Source organism: Eucalyptus grandis, chromosome 3, assembly GCF_016545825.1.
Source record: "Eucalyptus grandis isolate ANBG69807.140 chromosome 3, ASM1654582v1, whole genome shotgun sequence".
Classification (NCBI taxonomy): domain Eukaryota; kingdom Viridiplantae; phylum Streptophyta; class Magnoliopsida; order Myrtales; family Myrtaceae; genus Eucalyptus; species Eucalyptus grandis.
In genome coordinates, this window is record NC_052614.1 from 44,304,712 (window position 1) to 44,318,527 (window position 13,816).

At 39.8% G+C, this 13,816-nt stretch overlaps 1 long non-coding RNA gene across 1 annotated transcript; it reads right to left on the reverse strand.

Moving 5' to 3' along the window:
* Nucleotides 1–2,356: 2,356 nt before the first annotated feature.
* On the reverse strand, nt 2,357–2,691 carry LOC120291419. Its single transcript, XR_005549449.1, has 3 exons — nt 2,609–2,691; nt 2,462–2,527; nt 2,357–2,377 (listed from the first exon to the last, which is right to left on the reverse strand). It is a non-coding gene; the product is annotated as an uncharacterized LOC120291419 (long non-coding RNA).
* Between the last annotated feature and the right edge of the window lie 11,125 nt (nt 2,692–13,816).

Genomic DNA, 13,816 nt, shown 5'->3' on the forward strand with positions numbered 1-13,816 from the left:
CAAGTATCGAAACTTTGCGTTTAGCCTTTTAGGTTACCTATTGGGCAACTTAACATTGAAAATGCATCTAAAATGAGTCAAGCGTTCCGACCCATTTTCCACCAATATAAATTCAGCTTAAAACTTATTGGACCCATTTTAACTACCCTTTTTACTGGGCCTCTATATTTTTATAATCCACGTACAATCTATTAACACAAAATATGAGTTGGAAAGTGGATTTTACACTCATTTTACCAATCCTATTATGAAGAATGAATGACTCCGTGGACCAACTTATTGAGTCAATGGGATGCTCAGGACATCAAGTTATGGACAAAAACATGAAAATGTCGGTGAGGCAAGGCTATTTCTCATTTAATAAGACCTCTCTCGATATTGTAATGTCTCATTGTATTACTTTTTAAGACATTGCGATTTTAGATCAGGCGTTATCAAATTCATGCACAAGTCACAAGACGATGATTCTAACAAAATTAACTACAAGGCGTCAGTTACAGCTTTCATTGAATTTTCAGCATGTCATGCCGAATTTGAATGAATTATTCAAAGTAATTCAGTCGACAATGGAGGGTGATGCCCTTCCAGAAAGTCAACGGCGCCTTCCAAAGTATATTCCACAACGCGCGTAGAACACGTTCACAGATTTTCCTGCGTTTCCATTAGTCAGGATTTTGACAAGATCATTGTAGTTAACGAGATTTTTGTACTACAAAAAGAACAGTAGCGTGTGATAAGATTGACAGAAACAAATAAAGTAAATTCCGTGCTGATCGACCAAGTACCATCCCGAAAGATGCCTTATGAACCTTCAAATGTTGGCAACGGATCACCTGTAGTGCGACAAGCCCCAGCCTCGTTCAAATTGGGCAGAGACCCATCAAGTAGTGAACATAGCGCTGCTCGACAGTTTCCGCACAGGCTGATGTCATCATTAATTTGCAGAAATGAAAGGTTACACCATAAAGACTTGTCCAAAGGTTTCGTTATCAAAACAATTTACATACCTTCACTTGCAAGTAGCTTAATGTCGTTTCACAACAGAAGAAGCTAATATTTATACAATCTACAAATTGAAAAGGGAAACTAATGGAGAAAAATAACAAAAAGGCACAGAATTACTGGAGTTTGACATACTTTATGCACAAGGGCCGCATCCAGATTGCACTATATTACAAGTAGACTTCCTCGAGACTCACATAGGAGTCTCCTTTCGCAGTTTCAACTCTTCCTTCCATAAATTCGTTGAAGCTCACGAGTTGCGGCTTGGTAAGATTCTGGAAAACAGAATAATGAACTTATCAAGGTACAATTTGCCAAAACAACAAAAGTTCTTCAACTTGACACAAAAACTTGTGGTGTCTTAATAGGAAGTTTCCATGGTAAAGTATGGCAAATATCCAATTTTCAAAAATTTAAGAAAAAGCAAACTTGTAGTTATTGAATAGAGTGCCTCCATCCTGGATTGTCAGGAAAGATAAGGAGAATATTATACAAGCGAGGGTATACTCTATCATCCAGGTAAAAGGTCGGACGTTAATCTATAAAATTCATCTGCTTATCCACATTACCTATTCCAGAATTTCTACAACATATCTCTATGACCTGAACGGAAGCAATAATTTTTTCGACTTTACACCTGACCAGTCACAAAAATTTATCGTTCCGCTAGGCAAAAGCAGTGTTACATAACATATTTATAGGATAGGAGACGTAAGGAAGAAAGGAGTTGTTCCATAATTTCTGACATGAAAATAACATGCAAATCCTCATATATAATACGTAGTGTTGAAGGACATTTTGCAGTAATAAATATAGATCAAAGGATTCCTTTTTTTGGGTCAGAATCAAAGTTCCTTGAACATGTGTCAGGAGGTGATTTTATTATTTCTTGACCTTGTTGGTAAATGCTCTCCATATAAGTAAAACTCCTGATTTCTTGAATGATTAACGATTAGAGATATCTAGCAGATGCACAATCACCTTTTAGTCTGAGTTCGAGATGCATGGATTTATTTGCACATCCACATTATCAATGTGCACACAAATTCTTGGATTCATGTTTGTGTGTATGTGTGTGCATGTAATGCATGCATGTGGTGGGAGAGAGAGAGAGAGAGATGAATGATCTTTCTCCAATAAACTGCATATAATACCGAGAAAGATATCTATTTTACCTTTCCAGATGCGAAAAGATTTCTGATTAATTGGTGCACCAAACACAGTCTGAATTGTATCAAACAGCAAGCTCTCAGGAGTGCTCCGTAGTTCTTGAACTATTTGATAGATGGTCTTCCCATTCTCAAAGTATATATGATTGTTTGGATGCTTTGTCTTGCAACGGCATGTCGCGCAAGAATTCATATGCATTAAGCACCTTACAGCAAAATTGACAAAGTATAAGCTCTCTATAGAGCATGACTCCACCACGATCTCCTTAAGCAGCAGTAAAAGGTCTTACCTTCGAATAATTGCATGATTGACAGCCACAAAGATAGCCAGAATCCTTTATGATTCCCCGAAGCTCCTTATTGGAGTATTATGACTATAAGTCACTCAGCAGCAATGAATGGAAAGGAATGAATGGAAATAATCTAAGGCAGGTTACCTCACATGACACAGAAACATACTTTACTGGGATGCCGTCAAGCATGCCAGTAGATATCAGGCTTCTGACATTTGAAGGGGAAGCTATTAGGGAGCTTCTTTTCTAGATGGTTTTGACTCTGGCTTATTCTTGGAAACAAAATCACTTCTAGACTTGACCACCCTCATGACATTCACATTTGAAGTGGCCACCTGCTTCCTACCATCTTCTTTTGATATTTGAAGTGAAGATTGACTGTCTGGCTCATCTAAGCCACCAACTGATCTTCCTACAGGGATAATGTCCCGTTCATCATTAAAACCATCAAAGGAGATAATGTTGCCTTCCTCCTTATATGCATCAGCTACGGAGGACAGCAGTAGGATCTTTTCCTTGTAATATGCAAAGTCCCTTGATTTGATTTGACCACATTCCTCATATGTGTGCCTCATTAATTGACATTCTCGATGTCCTTATTGTAGTCCTGTCCCACTGGTATAATGACCATGTCGTTTTGTCTGTCATAAGCCAGAGCAGTATGCATATCAATATGATTTTCCCTGTCAAAGCTATTCATCTTCAGACTGTGATTCCAGTTTCAGAATCCTTAAACGATTGGCCTTAACTTTTCAATTCCATTGTAGCTGAGACACATCTCTGGGTCCTCCGTGGATTGAGATATGGACAAACCTACAGATATGTCATCCTCATGCTGATCCTCTGAATCCTTTTCACTCAAATTTGCCCCACCTGCTTCTACAAAAATACTCCTTTCAGTGAAGTCAACAGGCCTTGTAGTTTCGGATCAAACAACCTGTCAACAAATTGGTTGGATGTCGGCTGAAAACTGGCTAGACTCTCCCATGCAGGAATGTTGGAATGTGAAATTCTGGAAATTGACTGGGCACTTGGAGATTGTCCTGCATGCTTCTTGCTAGAGAAAAATCCGCCTCGCCAGAATCTGCTAACCATCGATGAGTCCGTTTTGTTTCAATTCTGGAGGGTTATCAAATGTTGGACCTCTTTCAGCACCTTTGGCCATCCATAAACTGTTATCCTGAAATGACCAGCCAAACAACACAATCACCAATGATGGTTTTAATCTTAAATTTTTAATATGCCCTCACATTCCCTTGCAAGTATGGGTGAGAGACGAAGGATGGCAATCTTCAGCTTTCATGACTGAGTGCACACATAGGCACACGGCACGAATCTAAAAGCTAAAGCCAGCACAATTTCTAATAAGTTATACCAACCGATGCCTATAGCCTCTAACAGGAAATACAATCATGTGCTAAGCTCCCTCTTTAATCTAAATGACACTAAAAGAAAGTATATAAACACTAGAAATCGCCTCCCACTCCCTCTGGGGGAACTAATCAACACTCCCCCACTCTCCCCACACACAGAAAAAAGAAAGAAGTTAAAAAGAACAGAAAAAAAGAAGGAAAAGAAAAAAAAAAAGAAAAAGCTTTCCATAGAAACTCTCATGCATTGGTTATCACTCATCATGTCTACATTCCCTCACCATGGCTCGATAAAACTCAAAAGATTGCTTATGCTTTGTTTCTTTCTAATATCCCAGTATCCCAATCCGTTACCAATATTGCTATGAGTACAAGCTCTCATGTTTCTAGCTAAATAGCCATAGTTCAATTTGTACACAATACTTGAGATCTTCCTTGATCTTTACAGAAACATTAGCACCTAACTATCTTTCTTACCAGTTGATATTCAATGCCAAACAGCAAATAGAAATGAAAGCCAAGCCAATGTTACCATTTCGCTTCTCCAGAATCTAATGAGGAAACAGCATCATGCGATACCACTCCAGCTGTCGTCCCCGCTGCTGCAAAGCCTTCGTTCCTTGCTTCCTTCCTTCCTTCTATCCACGGGTATGCGCGCGAACCGGCGACGTCGAATCCACGTCAAAACCTCTGCAACGGCCCAAAGAAGCTCGTTCAGCGCACAGTAAACACAAACAACAACCGAGCACATTGACCTGCAAACAATCAATAAACTACTCACTTCTGCACAAGCGCCACGCACGAAATTGATCCACATTCCCACAAAACAGCGAGAATCCGACGCAAGCACCTCGTTCGCGGCCAATAGCACTTCTCAAGACGACGCAATACATTCTCAAAGTCATTCCTCGAGGTTTTCGGGAAATCGAAAGCCAAGCCGAACTATGCCCTAGGCCTCCAGACACGTGGCGAATCACGGAACGCGAAAATCGACGAGCCGTAGCTTACGGTGATCGTCGACGAGCAGAGACGACCGGAAACACGATCGCCGGTCACGGAGTCGACTCGCTCGTCGCCGGCGACGGAACAGCCGGCGCCTGCTCCGGAGGACATGGGGCTGCGTCGGAAGCGGTTGACGTTGGAGTGGGCGAGTCACACCGGATGGTAGCTCGCGCGGAGGGCATCGTAAGCGGGTGCGTCGCATAGCCACGGTGGCGGGCGACGCGCATCTCTACCGTACACGTCTCGTGTCAAGCTGTGAAATGAATTCACGCCGTCCGCTGCAAATACTCGATATATTTATGTAGTTTCCATTTTTTCCATTTTTGGTTTTCTTTTCTTTTTTGGCCGGACCGTTTTGGTTCTTACGTGATGCATTTTCCTACATCTTTCCCTTCCTTCCAACTCTTTAAAAAGTTCCCTAAAATATTTCAAATTATTCTACTTTTACCAAATTACCGAAATAATTTCCATGGCTTAAAACGTTAATATTGATGTAATGTATTTTGGAAAAGTCGAGACATTTAACACCGATGGTGCATTTATTTAGCTGAAAATGAAAGATTTGGAAAAATATATTTTTTAAATAAAAAATTAAATTGCTTACAAAAAATGAATGAATAGAAAATATTTTATACTTCACAAAAGCGTAAACATAATTATTGTTGATAATAAAAACATTGTTTATTGACCTATCATTTCAAGTGATATAAGTGAATCTTTTTTTAAAAATATTCTTCAAGTCACTCATTTTTGGTGAAATAAATGAAACTCAAATAAAAATTAAATTTCAAAAATGAACATTATAGGGTGTTATCTTAACATCTTGTATTAGTCTGCTGAGCCTGAAATAAAAAATATCTACATTGAGATCGGAGTCCGTTTAGTATCATTTATGACATGTGACGTGCGTATCGTATCGTTATGGCCGTTTCGTGTCATGACATGAGTGTCACTTGTAATATAACAATCAAGTTAGGTACTATATTGTGCTGACTCTTTTGAGTCTCCAGATCTTACAATTATGGTGTGACGCACCTCATGCTTCCTTGACCTTCCCCCGGGATTGGCGTATGGTTGTTGCCCGGGTTTCGCAATGCCTCGAGTCCTACCTTTTGTCGAGTTCATTCTCCGGCAAAGTGTTCAAAAGACAGGCTAACTTGCTGCTGAGTTTGCGCGCGCAAGCGTCGTTCGACTTAACTCAAAAAAAGTTCCAGTTTTGGATAAACGTGACAACCAGTGATGACTGATGAGGTTATGCAGATGCGATGTAGTTGTTTCCGATGCTTCTATATGCGATTCCAGCGAACGAGATACTCGCAAAGTTTCTTCACCAACAAACCGGGCCGAGTCTTCGGACAGCTTAGTCGGTCCAGTCGGGACTTGGGACGTTTAACAGCAGAAATAAAGGGCAAGATCTTGTGCTCAGAAGAGTTCAAGAGGAAGGAAAGCGAAGAAGAACCGAAACATGTCCATTTGATAGCGCGAATATGTCCAGAAACTTGTATGAAGTTCAATCCCTTGTAGTAATATTGGTTGGTCTGAAAGAAGATGCAAGGCAGTGTGTTTGGACGCATTGCTTATCCAGACATGTTGCCAGAGTGGGTTGAAAGTTCTCTTCGTGCATATCAGCTTGATATGGTTAAAAGTCGGTGCTATGGATTCAACAAGGCAAGTTCCAAATACCATCGTTTGCTTCACGTTCGCATGTACTGTCGAAGAATGTGGAGCCGTTTTACTTTAGCAGTGAAAAATCATGGTCCTAGTCGAGAGAGCAAACAGCATTGAAGAAAGGAATCGACGGCAAAAGAGCTACCTCTTGGATGACATTTCTTGCTGGAGTACCAACCGGCACTCTCAAAGCACATTTAGTTAGCTCATTTACCTGGTGCGCTCTAATGAAATATGCAGCAACATTCTTCCTTCGTTTTTTTCTTTGAAGGACTCCTCTTGACCCTGGATGCTCCCCTTCGTGCTCAGTGAGCTCATCACCTCTCGGACAATGTACGGTAGTTCAACTGGGTTTACTTCAGTACAAGTTCTTGGACTGACAAAAAAACAATCATTCCCAGAGATGAAAACAGCGATCAATCAAGCATATATCTGATTTTATCTCCATAATGTCAGTTTAAAAGTGATCCTGCTTCAATCCTTCGAACTTACAATATCAAAACCGGCAACCAGCAACTTGGAACTAGGGGAATCGGCCTCATGGATTGAGCTAAAATATTTAAGGTGGAGGGCCTCAGTCAGGTGAAAACAGAGTCTATCTCTCAGAGATGCATCTTTAATGTCGCCTACTCCACATGTTTGCTGGGGCCATCCTGACTCACGATGGTGAGACACTGTCGTCATGTCCCTGAACTTCATCTTCCTTGTCGTGACGATATTGTGAAGAAGGCAACAAACCAGAATAATCCTCGGCAACCTGTGTCTGTCGGGTCTCACACATGACTCACGGATGATCCTCCAGAGTCCTTCAACCTTGCGAGTGCGCTCTCTGCCACCCCTGCAGCTGCAATGAGCCGCCTGTTGAACTCGGATCTTGGTTCAGAAAATTCTTTCCCTTCATGTAAGCGTGATGAGATAAGGAAGTAACTGATAGCCTGAGCCCCCGACAACATATTCCCTCACCCTTTGATCCATCCAAAAGCTCGAATGTGTTCCCATTCAATCTGTCCCTGGTTTGCACAGTTGATAGAAGCCTGAATTCTGAAAGACTGACCATCTGTTCATTTTTACCCCCTGGCCATCCAGTGACTATGTCTTGGAAATCTCATATCTGGGTCCACTATTGCTTGCAAGACCATACTGTAATGCTTCTCGTGGTGAGCCACAAAGGTACTATTGGGGTCCGATGTGGACAAGTTCATCAAGATGTGGTAAAAGCAATAGCACCGCAGCAATTAGGCAAGCACATCTTCTCGAACTTGGCTTTTGTGTTTGCTGTTTCCGTTGTAGTGGAGGGCCAACGTAGGTGATGACTTGCCCTCTCTTCCATGGCTTCAATAAAACGCCAAGTAGCTTGGGACACAGTTGAGTGGTTCAGGCCAAATGAATCTCCCACTACGGTTATGAGTGACTCTCAGAGCTCAGCCTTCTCAAAGCTATGGCTACTTGGTCATGTAAAGATAAAAAGGCCTGCCATTTCTGAATACTAAGTTCGCCGGCTTGGCTGTAATATCTTCCTTTACAAGTGAACATATGTAATCAAAGGTTCTCTTGGAAATTCCAAAAACGGATTTGAACTCATCCAGTCCATTCTTTGAAGGAAGATGACCTGCAAGAATTGGGTTAAAAAAGATAAAGTTGAAACTGTCAAACCACATCAGGCTTTTATTCTGCTAATAGCATTAGTTTCACTGTTGCTGCAGCAAACATCATCAAAATACAAGGATAAAGATCGTGAAGCGAGGGAAAGTTTCTTTATATATATACAATGGAAAAAAAAGTATCTGAAAAGAAGGAAACGGGAGGTCCTTATTTTCTGTCAGGAAAGATGAGACCAAATCCAGACATATGTGCACCAAATTCAGAGATCAAGCAGCATACTTTTGTTTGCTACAAAACATGCTGACAGAAACTAAGAAATACTTTCATTGACTATCAATCTCACTGAACTCAAGAGGGTGGTTTTGAGATGTATGTATCACCCCAGAAGCTCTAATCGATTTGATCTGACCAAATAACAGTATCGACATTTTGATGGAACCCTGATTTATAAATTACCACCTCAAGCTGATGATGCCACTCTGTATACTTCACACATCAGACGGTCACATATCTCATTACAACAATGACAACCCTTGTTTTATCATCCCCCGACATACTTTAGGGAATGGAGCAGGCGCTATTCAAGAAAAAATATGGAGATTTTGATGAATTTTAATTGTCGGAACTACGATTTTCTCTCCATGCTACCATTTGACTAAATCATCATGTCTTTTTGAATGCTTTATCCCAGAATAAAACATGAGCTGCTGCCAAAAATCTTTTAAGAAAAACTGGTATCAAATCCTTTTTCATCATCTGGATTCATATATAACCTAGGTTATCCTTAACCTAAATCAATTTACAAAGAATAGGAAATGTTTGTGAACCTTCAAGCTATGTTTTCTTCTTTTTCTGCTGAGAAACATTTAGGCATATTAAAGACAGAAATTAGCACAACTGTAAAGCCTAACTGTAGTAGGAAGGTGATTCAAAATAAGCTAAAGAAAAACATCCTGCTGAGTTACTTCCTAATCAATAATGATTTCAAAATGAATGGGGAGCGTTCTTGGGAAATATTAAGTGCCTAGACCAAGACTTGAGCTAAGAAATAGTACACAGCATATTGAAATTGAAAGAGCTAATAATTGACTACTAACCAAGCACAATGGAGGATGCAGAATGCGTAAGTTAGGAAAGATATAGTAGCATCTTGGTGAAAGTTTAAAAAACATCTACATCATATGCAAGGATGGCTACATGTGCAACACCATTTCTTAATATATAGAAATCGGAAAGTGGAGCCGAAATAAGCACCCAAAACCAAATCCATGATTCATTTTGACAACTTCAAGCAAGATATCTCCAGGATGTCTTGATGCATACTCGAACAAAAGTTGAGTTTGGCCAGCTCTTTTTCTAGATCAATGGCAAAAATAGCTTCCACAAGTATTGGTTATCAAAGACAAATAGATGGATGACATTTCTGCTTGAACCGGCCAATGGCCAGTTATATTAAATTTTGAGAACTTGCATGGGATGAAAAAAGGACAGATTTAAGAGCAATAATCATGATGATGAAGAGCCCTACATTCTAATTCAATTGATATATTTGGGCATCAAACATAGGGATCTAAAAGCAGATATCCTAAAAGAGTAAGAAGCAGCATGTCCCAGAGAGTGCAACATTCATTAATTGGCGAGAACCATAGGACAGTCTGTGCACTGTTTCTCTTTTCTGTTTTTTGTCATGAAATTATAGACCTTTTATTCATTTGACAGTGAACTAGTGCTCAAAAAACTACTGACCAAAACAGAAAATTTTCTATTAGATTATTCTCGGATGGAGGTATCATTAAAGACCATTGTGAGCACTTGTTCAGCTCTGTGAAGTTCACACAGTTACTTTGTTTATAACAGGGGAAAGAAAGGAGTTCTAAGCAACAGATATGATATAACAACCGAGATCTTCTTCTTGAGCGACTATTTGACTTGCAGTTGACTCCAGAACACAACAAAATCCAATGATTTCAAATGAAATGCAAATTTCTCTTTACATCATACTCTTATTCACTTTGCCTTACACTCCCCAGAGTTCACCTGAAAAGGTACCGAGATAGTAATATGACTTTATTATGCTTAAATAAGCTGCTACTGAATTTATGAACTCAGAACTGTCACATTTCTACAGACCTCCTACGTTCCCTCTCTTTGCAGAGTGACATCCGTATGAATGAATATGATGTAAATTTCTCCAGAGTCATCTTATTATCTGACATTTTTTCAGGCTTTTTCCCTTGTTTAAAAGTTAATTCAGACTTAATCAATGGCATTGCAGAAAGGACAGCTCAGATTGCAATATAATTCAATGAAGAGCCTGATCAGTGGTTTTTTCCTTGCATTTGAAAGATCAAGCATCTCACTTTCAGTCACGTGTGAATGTTCAAAGAATAGATAGATAGTCAAGCAGAAACGTCTGCTGAAGAAAAAAGGTTTTTTTTTTTAAATAAAAAAAAATCTTTTATGTTTATTTTTCAAGATCAAAAATGTGGCATTGACCGAGTTGGATACAATGACAGTCGATTCGTTAAATTGATTTCCATAAAAAGGAGCATGTCAATCCCATTACAAAATCTCTGCGAGAGCAGAATGAAGATATCATCATGTACAGCGAACGTGACAAAAGAAAACTAAAACAGCCAAAGGCATCGTCTTAGCAAACAATAACCAAAAAATAAAGAAAATAAAAATCAGAAAGAAAGCAGCCAGAAGACATGCGATGGAGCAATAACAGTAGATATGAGAATACCATTGCTTCTTCTGCAGAACTCCTCAAAACCAATCTGCAGACTCCTCCTTCTGAGAAGACCCAGAAGCAGAAACATCCGCTTCATCCTCTTCTTCATACTCTCTCTCTTCCCTCTTCTTCCTCAGGTTTCTGCCAGGACCCATGATCTGACAGACACCCAATTCAACCAAGACTCGAAATTTAATGACTTCCCGATAAATCATAATCATTGACGAAACAAAAGAGACTCATGTCACATAAAACGAATACCCATCACACGACACCGGGTGGGACTCAGAATCATTACCTTTCAATGCACAAACTTCATGGGGCGACGGGGCACTAACAGCTGGCGGGCGCATCATGCAAGGGGAGGAACTTTTTCTATGGTAATCAATGAGGCGCGAGTGCTTCGTGCCCCGTGTGTTTCGAGCATGCAAGAGTAGAGGGAGGGAGGCAACAAGGAAAAGAAAAAACCAAAAAAAACGGAACTGCAGAGAGGAGAAAAGAAGCAAGGACTGGGATAGATAGAGAGAGAGAGAGAGAGCTTTCTTATATATCAGGGCAACCAGAACAATCTAAGCAAAGCACGCACAGGTTGGTTCGCATTTTGTTTAGGACAATGCGGCAGGGCTTCTTTCCTGAAAATTAAAAAAGCGATCTTTAACGGTGACTTTCAGAAAAGAATCGCTTTTTGTTTGCCATAAACTTTTTTCTACTGCGTATGGAAGGGGAGATGGGAGAAAAAAAAAGTGAAATACTCAACAAGACAAATCTGAAGAAAGCAATTCAAGCTCGCTTCAGTTAATTAATTAATTGAAAAAAGTATTAAAAAGCATACTCTTTTTTCTTTTTTCCTCTTTTGTGAAAACATAACTTCATACTTACATATCTTTATTTCTTGCAAATGACCGTGTTAACAACACGAGTGCCTCTTCAGCACCGGTTAAGCATAGTTAATGAGGGATTATTTAATTTTGAAAATATTGATTTTGTATATCATAGAGCAGCACTGAAATTGCAACATTTTCTTATTTGGCTGTTTACCAAGGGCTTCTATCCACTTTCTAACAAATCCTTTTAGAAATACCATTCGCATACCTGTTGAAGGAACCCTCATTGGGGTGTGCGTAGTGGAACGGGCGGTATCGGGAACCGCGCTAAGACGGTTAGAAAAATTGGAATCGGGATCCACACAGGAATCGGACGCGATCCAGTGCAGTTCCGGGTGGATCCATGGAATCAATCTTGACGTGAAACAATTTTGGTTTTCACGCATAGAGCGATTACACGTGACAGCATCAAAGCAGTCGAAGAAAAAAAACCAAATTTAATTACGTGAAGATGTGGACAGCGGGAGGAGTAAGCATAGAATTTACAAATACGGTCAGGAAGTTTAGAATTAACATTGCACACCTCTAGAAGGGAGTAGAGATAAAATCTAAGATTTCTTTTAGTAATTTTTTTTAATATTAAAAAGGTTAGGTCGGGTTAGGAGTGGGGCGGGTGGGTGGATCCGCCCATGGAGCTGAACCAAACCGGTTCCCTCGAAACCGTGGCTCGGCGGTTTTGGTGCGGATTGCAGGCGGTCGGGCGGTTCACGGGTATTTTGCACCCACCTCGACTGAAAAGGCCAAATTGCTCGCCCCTCTTCAGGGTTTGGGCAATTGGGTTTTAAGTTGATTTTGAGTGTTTTGGATTGGTGTGATTGTTTAAGATTTCATAATTGCCGATTTTGGCAAGAAAATTGTGTTTTTCGTAAATAGGAGCACAAAAATAATGGTGATATGAATGTGCAAATCGGTCTTCAAAGTTAAAACTGGGGTATAGAAATTCTCGTTTTTAAAAATAGAGATACGCAAGTGATCATGAATGAAAGACGAGGCATGTTCTCCAATCAAATTTGTCAAGATATGGGCGATTTTCCTAAAGAAAATGTGATGAAATAATTCAGATTTCACCTTGGAGTAGATGATGAGATCCTGAAGGACTTTTGATACCAGAAGAACAAAGAGAGGCTATACCCCAAAGATATACAATGGTAAGAATACCTCGAGTCTCGGTTCTTAATATATGATGACTTTGTGTTTGGGAATAGGCCATTTATAATCGAGAATGTGTGTGTGCAGCTTGAATTTTGTCTTTCCAGGCATTAATTATATTACTGGCTTGTTGTTCATATACATTAATGGGCATATCGCTCAAAGCTCATTTTCAGATTGGATTGCTAGAGTATATATGATTGGATCTATTTAATTTTTCAGATTTTTTTCGACAATACCTATGCCATAGTGAAAATGACTATCTTTTTCTTATTTTCATAAATGAGAAAACCGAATGCACGAACAAAAGAATAAAGGCATCTTTTTTAATGTAGTTCCCTCAGTACGATTGTTCTTTCTAGAAGAGTTTCAAATAATTTCGTCAATACGAAATTTTTTTGAATGGCGGTCATCTTGAATCTTTGAAATAATTCACATGGACCTTGCTTTCTAATGTTCACGAATCTGATCGTGACATTTCACTCTAGGACAATAACAGTAATGCTAATTATGTTAGGCTTAAAGTGGTCAACAAAAGCAGCATTTGGTATGAGATCGGTTCTTAACCTCCATGTTCTTTCTGTTGAACTGATGAGCGCCAATGTAAAAGTAAATAAATAGAAGCAGGCCCGTACGCTCTCAAGCCTTTTTCTTGGGGCGCTCAGCTCTAGGTCAGTATTGGGAACGTGTTTGGGCTTGGGCTTGGGCTTAGGCTTGGGCCGATCCGTCAAGCCATTATTAGGTCCAATATGCCACTGATCTCGCAGCGCGCTAGATGAACAAATTAGAAAACGCGTCTCATGGATCGGTAGACTCCCGTTCACGCGAATCAAATCCCAGGTTAAGCAAAGGATTTTAGCTAATGTTTGGAGACAAAGTTAACGTGTTGCTTCTGACCAAAAAAAAAAAAAGTTAACGTGTTGCCTTTAGGCTTAAATGGAAA